This window comes from Cynocephalus volans, chromosome 16 (assembly GCF_027409185.1).
Source record: "Cynocephalus volans isolate mCynVol1 chromosome 16, mCynVol1.pri, whole genome shotgun sequence".
NCBI classification, from domain to species: Eukaryota; Metazoa; Chordata; class Mammalia; order Dermoptera; family Cynocephalidae; genus Cynocephalus; species Cynocephalus volans.
The window spans coordinates 66,395,825-66,413,417 of record NC_084475.1 but is presented as its reverse complement, the minus strand read 5'-3'; positions in this window follow the sequence as shown (position 1 = coordinate 66,413,417).

Sequence of the window (17,593 nt, the reverse complement as noted above, 5' to 3'; positions counted from 1 at the left end):
ATCCTAAACAGACAATAGTGTCAAAACAATGGACCCTGAAATCCTTTGCCACCATGACTAAACATGAAATGAAAGATACCAGAAATATGAAAGATCAAGAAAGTACACCACCAAAAGGTAATAACTCTCAAGCTTTAGATCCTATAGAACAAGAAGCCCTTGAAATGTCTGACAAGAAATTTTGAATGGTAAGTCTAAGGAAACTAAATGAGATAGAAGAAAACTCAGCTAGAAAACCCAATGAAATAAAGAAAAGTATACAGGACCTGAAAGAAGAAATGTACAAGGAAATCAAAACCCTGAAAAAGAATGTAGCAGAGCTTGCTGAGCTGAAGAATTCATTCAACAAAATAAAAAACACAACAGAGAGTTTAACAAGTAGGCTTGCAGAAGCAGAAGAGAGAACTACTGACCTTGAAAATGGCTGTTTGAAATAACACAGGCAGACAAAGAAAAAAAGAAAAGAAAAGAAAAAAGAATTTAAAACATTGCAGAAAATCGAAGAGAGATATCAGACAACCTCAGGCACTCAAATATCTGAGTCATGGGTATTTAAGAAGGGGAGGAAAAAGGAGATTGTATTCAAAACATATTCAACAAAATAGTGGCAGAAAACTTCCCAGGTATAGGAAAAGACACAGATCATCAGATTCAGGAAGCTCAAAGTTCCCCAAATGTATTCAACCCAAAAAGGTCTTCTCCAAGACATGTTATAGTCAAATTGGCAATAATCAAAGACAAAGAGAGAATCTTAAAAGCTGCAAGAGAGAAGAGTCAAATCACCTATAAGGGAGCACCAATCAGAATAACATCAGACTTTTCATCACAAACCCTAAAGGCCAGAAAGGAATGGGATGATAAATTCAAAATACTAAAAGACAGATATTGCCAGCCAAGAATAATCTACCCCACAAGGGTATCCTTCCAAAATGAAGGGAAAATAGTATATTTCTCTGACAAACAAAAACTATGGAGTTCACTACCACATGACCACACATACAAGAAATTCTCAAGGGAGCACTGGCTTTGGTACCTGAAATATAACTCCCATTGCCATAAAAACTCAAGAAAAATCAAAACCCACTCGTGAAATAAAAATTCCAAAAATGAAGAAAAAAAACAAAAGTTTATCTGTAACCCAAGAAACCAACAAATACCAATGACAAACAGTAAATCAGAAAGAAAGGAACAAAAGACACTTAAGACATCCAAACAAAAATCAATAAAATGCTAGGATTAAATCAACACTTTTCAATAACAACTCTTAACGTAAAAGGCTTAAATTCCCCAATCAAAAGACACAGACTGGCTGACCGGATTAATAAGGAGGACCCAAATATATGCTGCCTTCAAAAGACCCACCTCACCTATAAAGACTCACATAGATTAAGAGTGAAAGGATGGAAACAGATTTACCATTCAAACAGAAATGAAAAATAAGCTGGAGTAGCTATTCTTATATCTGATGAAATAGACTTTAAACTAAAAAACATAAAAAGAGATAATGAGGGCCACTACATAATGATAAAAGGATTGATCCATCAAGAAGACATAAGAATCAGAAATATATATGCACCCAATGTCAGAGCAGCCAGATTTATAAACCAAACTCTATTAGACCTAAAGAAGGAAACAGACACTAATACCATAAGAGCAGAGGACCTGATAACCCCACTATCAATATTGGACAGATCATGTAAGAAAAGAATCAGCAGAGAAACACAAGATCTAAACAACACACTAGACCAATTGGACTTTGCAGATATCTACAGAACATTCCATCCAATAACCTCAGAATATTCATTCTTCTCATCAGCACATAGATCATTCTCCAGGATAGATCACATGTTAGGTCACAAATCAAGTCTCAACAAATTCAAGAGAATTGGAATTATCCCATGTATTTTTTCAGAACACAATGGATTAAAATTAGAAATCAATAACAAATGAAATTCTGGAAACTATACAAACACATGGAAATTAAACAGCATTCTACTTAATGCCATATGGGTCCAAGAAGAAATCAAACAGTAAATCAAAAGAATGACTGAAACTAATGAAAACAATGATACATCATACCAAAACCTGTGGGATACTGCAAAAGCAGTACTAAGGGGGAAATTGATCATATTAAATGTTTACTTCAGAAGAATGGAAAGATGGCAAGTGAACAACCTAATATTTCAACTTAAAGAACTAGAAAAAGAAGAACAATCCAAACCCAACGTTACCAGATGGAGAGAAATCATTAAGATCAGAGCAGAACTTAATGAAATTGAAACCCAATAAATGACACAAAAGATCAATGAATCAAGAAGTTAGTTTTTTGAAAAGGTAACTAAAATTCACAGACCATTAGCACAGCTAACTAAAAAAAAGAGAGAAGATCAAAATAACAAAAATTAGATATGAAAAAGATGATGTTACAACTAATACCTCCAAAATACAAGGAATCTTTAGAGACTGTTATAAAGAAATATATGCCAACAAATTTGAAAATCTGGAGGAAATGGATAAATTTCTGGACACACACAAACTACCAAAACTGAGCCAAGATGATGTAGAAAATCTGAACAGACCAATAACAATAAAGGAGATTGAAGCTGTTATCAGAAGGCTCCCAACAAAGAAGGGCCCAGGACAAGATGGATTCACAGCAGAATTCTACCAAACATTCAAAGAGGAATTGACACCAATTCTCTACAAACTCTTCCAAAAGATTGAAAAAGAGGCAATTCTCCCAAACTCATTCTATGAAGCAAACATCACCCTGATACCAAAACCAGGTAAAGATACAACTAAAAAAGAAAACTACAGGCCAATATTCTTGATTAACATAAATGCAAAAATCCTCAGTAAAATACTAGCTAACAGAATACAGCAACACATATGCAAAATTATACACCATGACCAAGTGGGATTCATCCCAAGGATGCAAAATTGGTTCAACATATGCAAATCAATAAATGTGACACACCATATCAATAAAATCAAACACAGGGACCATATGATCATCTCTACAGTTGCTGAAAAAGCATTTGATAAAATTCAACACTCGTTCATGATAAAGACTCTCTACAAGTTAGGTATAGATGGAAATTATCTTAGCATAATTACAGCCGTATATGATAAATCCACTGCCAATATCATCCTGAATGGGAAAAGCTGAAAGCTTTTCCTTTAAGAACAGGAACTAGGTAAGGATGCCCACTCTCACCACTCCTATTCAACATAGTGTTGGAAGTACTAGCCAGAGCAATCAGAGAAAAGAAGGAAATAAAGGGCTTCCAGACTACAAAAGATGAAGTCAAACTGTCCCTGTTTGCAGATAACATGATCATATATATCAAACAGCCTAAAGCCTCTACAAAAAAACTCTTGGAGGTGATAAATGATTTCAGCAAAGTTGCAGGATACAAAATCAACACACAAAATCAGTAGCATTTCTATTCTCCTATAGTGAACATGCAGAAAGAGATATCAAGATAGCTTCCCCATTTACAGTAGCCACCAATAAAATAAAATACTTAGGAATAGAGTTAACCAAGGATGTCAAAAATCTCTACAAACCACTGCTAAGAGAAATGAAACAGGACACAAGAAGATAGAAAGATATCCCATGCTCTTGGATTGGAAGAATCAACGTTGTGAAAATGTCCATACTACCCAAAGTGATATACAAATTCAATGCAATCACCATCAAAATTCCAATGACCTTTTTCTCAGAAATGGAAAAAACTATCCAGACATTTATATGGAATAACAAAAGACTATGCATAGCCAAAGCAATGCTGAGCAAAGAAAATAAAGCTGGAGGTATAACACTACCTGACTTTAAACTATACCACAAAGCTATAATAACCAAAGCATCATGGTACTGGCATAAAAAAAGATACATTGATCAATGGAATAGAATAAAGAATCCAGAAATCAACCCACACACCTACAGCCATCTGATCTTTGACAAAGGCACCACAGCTATACACTGGGGAAGTGACTGCCTCTTCAGCAAATGGTGCTGGGATAACTGGATATCCATATGCAAGAAAATGAAACTAGACCCATACCTCTCACCATATACTAAAATCAACTCAAAATGGATTAAAGAATTAAATATACACCCTGAAACAATAAAACTTCTTAAAGAAAACATAGGAGAAACACTTCAGGAAGTAGGACTGGGCACAGACTTCATGAATACGACCCCAAAAGCATGGGCAAACAAAGGAAAAATAAATAAATGAGATTATATCAAACTCAAAAGCTTCCACACAGCAAAAGAAACAATTAACAGAGTTAAAAGGCAACCAACAGTGTGGGAGAAAATATTGCACACTCTACATCTGACAAAGGATTAATATCCAGAATATACAAGGAACTGAAACAACTTTACAACAAAAAAACAGGTAACCCAATAAAAAATGGGCAAAAGAGCTAAATAGGCATTTCTCAAAGGACGGCATACAAATGGCCAACAAACACATGAAAAAATGCTCTACATCACTCAGCATTCAGAAAATGCAAATCAAAGCCCCACTGAGATACCATCTCACCTCAGTTAGGATGGCTAATATCCAAAAGACTGTGAATGGTAAATGCTGGTGAGATTGTGGAGAAAAAGGGATTTTCCTATACTGTTGGTGAGACTGCAAAATGGTGCATCCTTTATGAAATGGTATGGAGGTTCCTCAAACATTTGCAGATAGATCTACCATATGACCCAGCTATCCCACTGCTGGGAATATACCCAGAGGAATGGAAATCATCAACTTGAAGTTATACCTGTTCTCCAATGTTCATTGCAGCACTATTTACAATAGCTAAGAGGTGGAACCAGCCCAAATATCTGTCATCAGATGAGTGGATACGGAAAATGTGGTATATCTACATAATGGAAAACTACTCTGCTATAAAAAAGAATGAAATACTGCCTTTTGCAACAACATGGATGGACCTAGAGAGAATTATATTAAGTGAAACGAGTCAGGCACAGAAAGAGAAATATCACATGTTCTCACTTATCTTTGGAAGCTAAAAATAAATAAATAAATACACAAATGAACTGGGTGGTGGAGGGAAGAAGACACAACAATTACAATTCCTTGAAGTTGATAAAACAAGTGAACAGATATGAGATTGCTGGGAGGGAGGGGGAGATAGAGGTGGGAGGGAGGTTTCGGTAATTGGACACAATAATCAACCACATTGTATATTGACAAAATAAAATAAAAATTTTTTTGAAAAGTAAACATAAATTAATGAAAATTCAATACGTTAAAATGATTTTAAAAGTCATTTTAATAAAAGAAATGTAAGATGTATATTAAAAGAAAGGCAAACAAGTTCAACCAATGCATCTTTTATTCATTGAGTAGAATACTTGTATAGGTCCTTGAGTAATTTCTTTCAATGAATAGGTTTTCAAGATATGTGTAATTAGGAACTGGTTTTATCAGTATATCATATACACAGAAGACATTAGTATGCTTTGGTGATGATTAAATAACTGTGACTTCATAATAAGGGACAGATATAACATTTGTTGCAGCCCTTATTTTTTCTAATTCTTCTCAGCTACAGTTTCTGAAATTTTATTCAACCTGTAGACTCATCCACACACTTTCACTTCTTAGTCCAGCTGTGTGTGTGTGTGTGTGTGTGTGTGTGTGTGTATCTCTTTCCATACACATACATGCATATACACACAATCTTTGGAAATGTAGGTGTGTCATCAGCTCAATTCCCTAATGAACAGAGTTTAGAATTAGTCTTGTTTTCTGTTTGTGTGATATCCACTGGACTGGAGATGAGAACTGGCATCTTAATCATCACTGAGACTCTGTTTTTTCCATATTGTTCTGTATCTGCGACTAAACTCAAGCTAGATTGAGGGACTATACAATCAGGGACAATGACTTGTCACTGGAAACTTAATGAAAAACTGATAAATGAGATCTCTTCTCAAGAAGATACTAGAGAATACTACATGCCATTGGTAGGAACAAACCTCCTTAGGAACTGTGAGGAATAATGCTGTTAAGCAGGCTACACTGCCTTCCAAAGAGTAAGGGTCTGGCTAACTGTGTAGCTGCTGAGGTAGCAAGTCTGAGGCTATGGTTTACGATCTCAGAGCCGTATTAGAGAGTCTGAGCACCACCGTCATTAGTTCTTAGTCTCCACTATCCCTGCCTGCACCTTGCTTTTCCTTTAGATCAGTGGTTCTCAAAGTGAGATACCCAGACCTGAAAAATTGGTGTCTCCAGAGATCTTACTAATCACACATATTCGAAAGCCTTGCTCCAGACATACTGAATCAAAAAGTCTGGGATAGAACCGCAAAATCTGTGTTTTAAGAAGTCCTCCAGGTGATCCTGATGAATTCTCAAAATTCACAACTACTGCGTTAAGGGTTGAATAAAAATTAAAGAAAACTAATGGGTGCTAGATTATTCATCTTACCAAGACACCATCCTACAGAGAGTATTCCATCCCAAACTAATATTCTCCACAATGTCCCTGTCTAGATTTGCAGTTCTCATTAGGAATGGAACCCTGTCCTCATCTCTAATCCATGTGGCTGAGACCCTGTTCCTATCTAGCCATTTCCACTCCTCCATTTTCAGAAATGGGGACCCTACAACTTTGTTGATTCAATCACCAACTGGAACAAAGTCATGAATATACCGACTGCCTCTATTAACAACTATCAGTCCTTCTTTTAATCTTTCCCTTCTTTTAACTACCTAATCTTCCTCCTACAATTCTGACTCACCTGGTTTGTGTCCCTTCCATAGCAGTGATTTCCTTAGCTATGATTCAATAAATGAAATCCTTGAGATTTATACAGCATATATTAGTCATCCACTATATCAAATTAGCTTCCTTGCTCTTCTACACATTATCTTACAACTAGGGGTATGACACAATAGTTAACATCCTAGGAAAAGAAGCCCAGATATGTAGTGTTTGCCAATTTCTGAGGTGTAAATACTCCCAGGATGGTTGATTTCAAGCTAACAACATGATGTCACTGAACACAAAGCTGGGAAAAAAAGTGCACAATCAGCTCTGAAGAACCTGGGTGAACCAGCTGCCTACCACTGCCAAAAGCTCATAGTAAATAAACCTCTATGCTCAATGCTACCCAATTTATAAATATAGAACTTAAAATACAGAAATTAAAATGAAAACATGAAACTGTAGCAACTATGAGAAAATAAACCTACAAAACTTCAGGTTAGCATAATCAATGCATATGATTTATTTTTTCAACAAACACTTATTGAGTATCTACTAGTTACAAAGTACAGTTAGAGACACTATGAACAGAGCAGAAAACAAAACAAACAAAAATCCATGTCCCCACAGTGCTTCTGTTATAGCAGGCAGACTGTAGGCACAATAGGTAAGTAAAGTATATATGTTAGATGGTGATAAGTGCTAAGGAAAAACATTTTAAGAGGAAGGGAATATATAGGATCTCAATTTTAAGCACATGGTCATAGAGAATCTCACCGAGAAGCAGGCACTTGAGCAAAGGTCTGAAGGAAATGAGGGAAGAATTGTCCATGGGGAGGCAACAGCAAGTGATAGGTCCTGAAGCAAGAGGATACTTGGTATGCTCAAGTCACAGCAAGGAGGTGGATGTGTCCCGGGTGGAGTAGACAAGGAGATAACATCAAAGAATGGTGAGAAAGACGGATTAGTAGGGCCTTGTAGGCTTTTTACAGTGAGATGGGAGCCACTGGAGAATTTTTAGTAGAGGAGTGGCAATCTGACATATTATCTTAACAGCATAACTCTGGCTCATTTGTAGAGAATGAATTGTACCTGTGCAAATTGAAATGTGTGCAAACAGGGAGACCATGTAGAAAGGTATTGCAGAAACCTAGGGGAAAGATGGTGGTAGACTGAGTCAGAGTGGTAACAGTGGACATCAAGAGAAATGGTTCAAATTCTGAACATGTTTTGAAAATAGAGGTGACAAATTTGCCAATTAATCGGACATGGGTATAAAAAAGGGGGGGGGGATGAAATCAATGATGACTCCAAGGTCTTTGGTTTGAGCAACTGGAGGGATCCAGGTGGTATTAGATGAGAAGGGGAAACCTTGCTAGAAGCAAACTGAGGAATTCAGTATTGGACGTATTATATTTGAAATAACTACTAGATATCTAAAATAAGATGAGATTTAAGTAGTGCATATAAGATTTTGGAGTTCAGGAGAGAATTTCAGGCTAGGAGAGAACCTACGTGAGTAGTAAGTGTATAGATAGTATTTAAAGCCATGACATTGGATGAGATCACCAACAGTTGGTTCAGATATAGAATGGAAGCCCAAAGACAAAGGTGGGAAACAGAAAAGTAGGAGCTCTTGGTTCGTAGCTTTCCATAACTATAATTTAATGTAGAGTTAGTCAAGTAATAAACATCGAGCACTTACTCCATGCCAGGCACTATTCCATGTAAAGTGTAAAAGTCTTATAATACCAAATTGCATTAAAAATGAAGATAAGATTTGATAAGGAAAACTGACCTTTGCTAAGAAGAGACAATTTTAAATTACCCATTTTCAAATAAAGGGTATCCAAGTTAAGATTCACTGTTTTCATTGCAATTTGTAAAAAGAAACAACAAAAAAAGAAACCTGATGTTACTTAACTGTATTACACTTACTTCAAATGCCAGCTCCTCCATGAAATATATCTTCATTGGAATCCTTCAAAATTCATTTTACATTTGATCTGCTACTCCATAAACTCACCTGTGTTTCTAACTCTCCTTCTTAACCTTTCACGATTGTAAGGTTAGTCTACTCTTCAGCAGCCAATTTATTTAAATTTGTAACAGTTATGTACAAATGTTTTTTTCCAATTCTCTGAACTTCATTCATTCATTCATATGCTCGCCATTTATTACATCAACAAATAAGCATGAGCTAGGTACTGTCCTCAGGACATGACGATCTCTACATTTTACTTATTTTTTAACCTGACAAGGAGCCTTGCAACTTTTAGGACACCAAGAAATATTATGTAATTTAAAAAATAAATTTATGAACAGTTATTATTAAAAATGTCCTTGTCTTTTCTCTCAAGTTAAATATCTGCACCAATCCATAGGCAGAGGTCAAGTAATGGAACAATGAGAGAGTTTGGTGGGGAGAAAAGACCACTTGGACCATAGTTTAGTAGCTGCTGGGCTTGTAATTTATTTATTTATTTATTTATTTTTTGTCTTTTTGTGACCGGTAAGGGGATTGCAACCTTTGGCTTGGTGTTGTCCGAACCACGCTCAGCCAGTGAGTGCACCAGCCATTCCTATATGGGATCCGAACCCGCGGCGGGAGCGCCGCTGCACTCCCAAGTGCGCCACGGGGCCGGCCCTGGGCTTGTAATTTCAATACCAGTTGATATTCCTTATCCTAAATGCTTGGGACAAGAAATTTTTGAGATTTTGGATTTTTTCAGATTTTGAAATATTTGCATATACATAATGAGATCTCTTGGGGATGGAATCCAAGTCTAAACATGAAATTCATTTATTTTTCATACACACCTTATGCACAATAGGCTGAAGTTAATTTTAGATAACAGTTTTAATTATTTTGTGCATGAAACATCAGAAAGCAAAGGTGTTACTCTCTCGCACAGTGAGTAATGCACATATGCCTTGGCCCCATGTGGGGTGTCATGAGGAACCTGTCATTGGAGGTCCTACCTGCACACATGCCATTTCATTGCCCTTTTTGGGTATGCTTGCATGGAAGAACCTGGGTGTGTGCATACCACAGCTAGAGGGCACTGGGAGGGTCTGTTTTCCTTGGGGACACTGAGTAAACTCTGTACTGTGCACCAGCATTTTGACTCTGACATGATGCATAAAGTCAGATGTGGAATTTTCCACTTGTGGCATAAAGTTTTGGATTCTGTAACATGTTAGATTTTGAATTCTTGGATTAGGGATGCTCAACCTGTACTAGTTTGTTAAGGAAAAAGAAAAAGAGTTGATGTGGGTCTCAAAACGCTTGCACAAACACAGTTCCAGCAATTCAATCAGAATTCAGTCTTTGTGCAAATTTTATCTCCATGCTCCTTGTAGTGGATTGAATTATGTCCCCCCCCAAAACCTCACTGAAGCTTGAATTGTATCCCCCACGTTTTATGTATTAGAAACTTATTCCCTACTGTGACTATTAAGACCATGGGAAATCCTATTATAGTAATTGAAAGGTGGAGCCTTGAAGAGGCGATTGGAATGTAGGACCATGCAGCAGTGTATGGATTAAAAATGATGGTCAGGGGCGTGGCTCTTAAGGCTTTAAAAGAAGAGGAAAGTCTTTCTCTCTCTCTCCTCTGCCATTTTCACAATGTGATACCCTGCCATCACTGTCACTATCACCAAGACCTTCACCAGCTGTGTTCCATGGACTTTGGACTTCCCAGCCTCTGAAACTGTAAACAACAAATTTTGTTTTCTTATAAATCACCCAGTTTTGAGTATTTTGTTATAAGTAACAGAAATGGATTAATACACTCCTGTAATCAAAAATTGGAGTTGAACATGTTCCTCCAAGTTGCATTTTCAATAATGGGAGTTCATCCTTAATTGGCTGATTTACTTCCAAGACTAACTTATTAGAAGCCATATCTGCCTTTTGTTTACTTTTTACCTTTCTTTCTTTTCTTTCTTTTTTTTTTAAATAGTAAAGTTTAATTATTCTACAACAAAAGAAGCAAACATCTACCATTGTATATATAAGATATTACATCCTGACACAATATTTTTTTAACTTTTTCATGGTCTTCACTTTTCTTTTTCCAAGGAAAATTAATTTTAAAAAAAAATCTCAGAGAAATTCCTCTGTAGGACCAAATTCCAATGACCTGAAGTTGGTATTTTACTTACACATAGAACAACATTAATGCAAAAATATTCTTTCATATGAGAAATAAAATGGTATAAGTGAAAACAGTATATTATCTTTGTACTGGATATTACAAATGATATCAAATAGATTTTTAGATTTCTTTATTTAAAGTATTAGGTTTTTTTCTGAAAAAAAATGCTTTATATTTGGATTTGGAATCCATGAATATATAACCATAAAGCAATAAATCTACAATTCAATTTATGAAAGGGGCATGTTTTTTCTTTTCTTTTGGCAGAATTACTTAAACAAGATTATATTCTGTTGACAGGTATGTGATAAACATATTTGTTCTTAGGAATAAAGGAGTAAAAGCTTGTCAAATATAGTTTCATCCACTGAAGTCTATATGAAGTTTTTAATTATATGTCTCTATGTGTAATCTACAGACAATGGAAAAAGCACTTGAAAGCATTTGAAATTACCTTGCTCTTTAGAAATTTTGCAGAAATTTATTTGGCTACTAATGCCAGAAGAATCAAAAAATAAAATAAACAGGCAATTATTATCCTTTATGTTCTTTATATAATTCAATACATCTAATCAAAATATATATTTTAAATAGAATAAATAACTTACAAGCAATGTCTGCTAGAGACTTATTCATAAGTAAATGAAACAGAAGTAGAAAATTCCACACCCTGACACTTTCATAATTTTTTTTAAATTATAAATCTCATCATCCTCAAGACTCTCCTTTTTTTATTTTTTTATTTTTTGGACTGCTGGCCAGTATGGGGATCCAAACCCCCTGACCTTGGTGTTACAAAGCTGTGCTCTAACCTACTGAGCTAAATGGCCAGCCCACTCTCATAAATATCTAAGCATTAAAAATAATAGTATATACTAATGTTCCATTAACAAATTTAAATCCATTGTAGACTAAAAACATATGCAATATATAATTTTGCTTTTAATTGTTTAGTTTTTAATGTAATATGTACATATAACAGTGCATAAAACACATGGTTATATAATTTATAATTACTAGTATAATTGCAGGTAATTATAAAGCTAATTCCTGTGTAACATAGGTCAAAAATAGGGCACTGCCAACACTTCAACACGTCGAGGATTGCCAAGTCACAGAATCAGGAAGGAAGGAAGGGAGGGAGGGAGGAAGGGAGAGTGAAAAGGAGAAGGAGAAAAATATAAATACTATTATTTAATTTAGTTCACCAAAACCAACCAAGGAAAAATATAAAATTAATCTATTTAAAATAAAAACATAACTATCAGAGCAAAATATTAATAAACAAACAAAATTTATGTTACAGATTTAAAACCAAAAATAATTCATTATAATAGTACAAATCAATTTTATTATAATTTTTTATATCATCTAATGGAAGAATGTTGCTAGAGTTCTCTGTAATGGAAGACAAATACAAGTTTCATTTCTATAAGGTTTACTCAATGCACTAAAGTGTAAGAAAAAATCTCTAGACAATTCAAAAATTGCAATGTCAGTGGATTACAAACAATATTAAAACAAGGATTCATTATCAGACAGAATTTATCTTAGACCTGGTATATAATTAGTCTAAAATTTCAAATGCCTTTTTTATAGGTATGCAGAGTTATAATGGATGAAATGGAAGACATACAGGCACATTGTGCTGATTTGAGAATTGGGAGACAGGATTCTATTTCAAGTCTTCCTCTGAAGTTGTTATAACATCTTTGGAAAATCACTTAACCTCATCTGACTTTCTTCTTTTTAAAATGAGGACATGTTAATTTACAAATCCACTCAGACATTCATAAAGCAAATATTTATTGAAAACCTACTAGGTACCTAACACTCTTCCAGACACTGGGAATGCAGGAGTAAACATGCATCTACCTTCCTGTGAATAGGTAGAATGGAATGAGAATAGACCATAAGCAAGGAAGCAAATGAAGAAAAAAAAAAAAAAATGAGATTTGCCAAGAAGAGAACCAGCCTGGTAATCCAATTTCTGAGTAACTAGAATTTTTCTCTTCGAGGTTTCAAAGTTTTACAGTAGGGCAGGAAGGGTCACATTTGTTTCTGACTATAATGACATTCATCTTAAGTTGATGCTCACCCATTCTCGAAAAAACATGACATCTCAAAGAAAACATTTTATTCACTTACCAAAGACCTACAGAATTCCCAGGGTATTGCACAGGGAAAAACTCCTCCTCATAAACATGAAAGTGAAAGAAGTGATGGGCTAACCCTTTGTTTATTTGTTTACAAGACTGTGTATTGCCTGAGCATTGCAAGGTGAAAAGCTCACTTTACTAGAATATGAACAGAAAAAGTAAGTAATCAAATCCAAGCGGAGATGCTTTTAGAACTCTTGCATCTTTCTTCACAAAGATTGATTTTAGAAAATTCAACCTTCTCTTCTTCTATGTGTCCACCTTCAAACTTTGTATCAGGATAATTTTCAATGACTCTCAAAGCATAATTTCCACAAATTAGGGATATATGTTGTACATTGCTTGTAGAAGCCAGCTGATTTTCAGATATACCAATCTATTTTCAATACTTTAACAGGCTTAGTCCACATGCAAAGAAATATTTATGGAAATTTAAAAGAGTGAGAAAAAGGCTATGAATAAGACTGTGCCACTTGGTCTTGAAAAAAATAACAAACAGATAAGCAGACATTCACTACCATGACCACAATGAAATTGGGCCTTGGGCAAAGAAAGGCTCTGACAGGACGCTACCACCTCTTTACAAATGGACCACAGCATTCTATAACCCATTGGTGTTCCAAAATTGAATATCTTATTCATAAAGATGACTTTAAAAAGGAGAAAGAGAAAACTGAAAGTGTGGAAAAGTACAGAGAAACATGTGAGAGAAACAGAGAAAGACAGAGAGAGACAGAGAGAGACAGAGAGAGAGAGATCCAACTTGAGAACCATTGATTTAACTATAACTTCCCTCTCATCTTTAAACTCCTTTATGAGCTAGTCTTTTTTCCACAGCCAGTCCTGCTTTCCAAGGTCTACACTCACATTTTCGGACATCTTTTGAATATTTCTACATCTGAAACCAAATATCCATAAAATCCTTTAAAATGTTATCATTTTTGTTCTTGAACTTTTCATGACTATTCAGTTTGGAAAGTCCATTCATTTTTAAAAAGTCTCTTGTATTTTAAGCAAAACTAGAAACATGTTTTCCTTCCTTTCTCTGTTATTACTGGATGGCATGAGCCTTAATATTCAATAAGTGGGCCCTATTTTAGGTAAATATAGCTTTTCATCAAAAACTTCAGAACTTTTTCTTGAAATTCCAGTCAAACCAGAGTCCTATTCATAGAAAATGGTCTCAGTCCAAGCCGGAACTCTCTCTTTAACCAAAAACAGATTTGTTTTTTAATCTGGAAGGCAACAGTCAGCAGAGTAGAGAAAAGAAGTATAAATTTTGAATTCTTGTGTAGTAATGTACATATCACATAACCTTGAGGGAATCTGCTTACCTTTCTTCATCCCATTTTTCATCTCTACGAAAGATAATAATCTCTATCTCACAGATAGAAAAATTAATTCCACCTAAACTAGATTTGATGATTAGAGCTATGAACACAGAGGAAGAAACATGTGGTACCTATAGACTACATGTCAGTTTGTCTCACAATATCTTTGTTAAGCAGGTCAGTGTTTCCCAAAGTTTGCCCCTTGGACCTGAGCCTCCAAAGATAATAACTCTTAAACAAACAAACAAACAAAAAGATTTCACAGTCAAGTAAATTTTGGAAACACTGTAAAATAATATCCATCAGACACACATTATTATATTAAATACACAATTTAACATTAAAGTTCCAGAAATCTTGCAGTAAAAAGATTTCTGACTTTTTTTGACCTAACTTTCCTGAACTTCTTTAATGTAGAAACTTTTCTATCAGATACTACCTAAATAAAATAGTTTACAGGCTAATATAATACCTATAATATAGGTATTAACAATGTATCTTTTACCTTCCCAAGCCTGTGAAGTATTATCTTTCTTATCTTTGTTTTCACCCTATGGAATCCACAGTTGATTCAGCTTAAAAGAACTCTACAATTGGGTTTTCTTTTTCCCCCACCAATAAATGAAGCTTCACTTTTACATTTTTATCTCCCTATTTAGATCTTTTGAGAAGTGCTTTCATTTATCTTCTTGCCTTTTCAATTTCTTACATTTCTACCCAGATTTCATATTTGAAACCTTCTCAAGGACTTTTGAAGCATTCTATTTTGTAACACTTAGGTATTTAGGAGAAATATTTCCTCCTTTCTCTGAGATTATTTTGCTTTGCTAACGCTATCTGACAGAACTTTACCTTTGCATTTGATGAGGGCTCTTTCAAGGTATGTTGACATGTCAGTTGATGGTCTAGCAACTCTATTAAAGATTTGTAGCTGCTAAAGTGCTACTTTTCTAAAAATGTATACAGCACTTGAAAAATCAATTCAGAGAATTCTATAGTTCAACCCTCACATCTGTGCTCTAATATCAGGTTCACTGTCAAAAATGAAGTAATTGGAAATTTGGTTGACCACAACACACCATTCCTCAGCTAGACAAGGGATACCAAGATATTACCTCACTCTTCACAGCTATAAATTTTCTGCTGTACCCAGACCTGGATCTCTCAAACATTTTATACTCATGCTTACACCCTCCTCTACTATTATTTGCAGTATCGAGAGAGTGAAATAATACAACTAAAAGTAAATTGAAATAACCATAAAGTTAAATATGCAAATTTCCAACATTTTCTTGTGCTTCTTCTGGAAACTCTGATAAACTGCCTAAAACCACATAAGAGGAATGGGGCTGTGGAAGATGTTAGTTAATAGTAATTGACATGGATTACTTATAATAGCCTTTAATTGCTGCTAGTGCCTTTCTTTGTGGTTTTGCCTCCTGCAGTTTTTCTTCACATATATCATTCATTCATTTCTTGGAGTTCTAAAGACCATCATTTATGCTCTTGTATACTTCATAAATTCAGAGATTGTATATAAATGAAAGAAAAAGATAAAGCAAGAACAATGCATTCAAGAAACTTGGGTTACCTCAGGCTTCCACAGTGATAACTCCAGGTACAATGAAAGAAAAAAGGTAGAACTGTGCAGGATTTATATTTATTCCAAAAAGAAGGTAGGAACTAAAAATAACAATGAGATATTTTCCAGCTGGGCTAAAAATACGCTTAAATGAGCCACTGAATTTATCATTTAGTGATTTTAAACTTTGAAAGGGAAGGGAAAGTAAAGAAAATTTGAAATTTTCCAGATTGAATTAAATTTAGAATGATATGTTACTTATAAAAGGCAAAATACAAAAATCATTTTATTTTATTTTTTAATAAAATATATTCTTTGGGATACAAAATTTGGTCTTGAAATTACTTCAATTACTATTCTGGTGTAAAAAATCACCCCCAAATTCAGTGGCACAAAACAAACATTTTTATTATTTTTATTATGCTCACAGAGACTGTGAATTCTTCACAGGGTCAAGAATTCAGACAGCGTAGCTAATTTGTGCTTCTCATTGTTTAGGAGGTGACTCAAAAGTTGGAAGCTAGAACAGCTGGGGCAGGGGACACACATTCTAAGATAACTTCTTCATGGCTGGCCTTAGGTGGGATGATTAGCCGAGTATATCTACCCTTGGTCTCACCAGCATGGGATCTAGGGATAGTCAGATCTCATGTTGCAGTGCACTGTTTCAGCAAACAAATTAAAATACCCATGGCCTCTTATGATCTGGTCTCAGAAGTCACCAAGTGTAACTTCTGCCATGTTTGCTTGGTTCAGAAGGCACAAGTTTACTTAGGTTTAAGAGAAGTAGACACAGACCCCATATCTCAATTGGAGAATTGTCAAATAATTTATTTAAAACAACAAAATACTTTACAAGAAGTTCCTAACATTTTCTCCACCAAAAGAACCTCTGGATTTCATTGCTCAGATCCTCCTGAGATAAAATAAAGTGGCATGTTGGGATGATTTGGGGCAACTTGGAACATAAACCCTCAGAGAAAAATGACAGAGCCAGATAGTTGGAGCTTGATAGAAAACTGAGTGTGTTGGGTTGGATGATTGTAATCTTCATTTTTGCAGAAAAGAGAAAAATAAATAAATATAAAATATTAGACCTGGTTGAAAATTTTAAAAAGACTTTGTAATTTTTGTGAGATCTTATCCAAATTCCCTCAATTATTGACATTATCAGTCTGGTTACCTCAATACACTCGTATTAGTAAAAAGCACATATATCTGGGTGTAATAAACTAATCCTTCATGAGACATGAATCAATCAATTATTCAAGTGGACATATGCATTTACGCCCTTATTCTGTGTTAGTTTATTTATCTATTCATGTGGTCCATCAGAGAGCAACTACTGAGCACTTCCTATGTGCCTGTGCTGTGCCATGTGCTGGAAACATGTAGATGAAATCGCATTGTTTGCTCCTGCCCTTAGACAACTCATTCTAGAGGAATATTCGTACATTCGTTTGTTCAACTCTTTTTGTTAGGCAATTGCTATCACAATAAAATCTCAAGATCTAGATCTGCTCATAAATACATGAGTCAAATGATAGCAGACAACCAAACAGAAGTCCCAAAGCAGTGTGTTAATGTGCCACAAAGTAAGTGGTATAGATAGTAATTTGA